Here is a 203-nt window from a genome sequence, read left to right on the forward strand (position 1 = left end):
TTTAAACAGTCTAGATTGTAGCTCTCGTTATAAAAAAAATACGAGGAACGTTTAATTATGTTCTCGCGTACGTTTAAATAGTATCAATTTAAAAGTCTTTAATTAATGATTTTAAAGGTCTGACGCCAACATTTCCGATGTAGAAACAGGGCCATAGCGTTCTGTGATTTTATTTTACGGCTGCCTTTTTTCCCCCACTCCTC

The sequence above is a fragment of the Penaeus monodon genome, chromosome 19, assembly GCF_015228065.2.
Source record: "Penaeus monodon isolate SGIC_2016 chromosome 19, NSTDA_Pmon_1, whole genome shotgun sequence".
Classification (NCBI taxonomy): Eukaryota; Metazoa; Arthropoda; class Malacostraca; order Decapoda; family Penaeidae; genus Penaeus; species Penaeus monodon.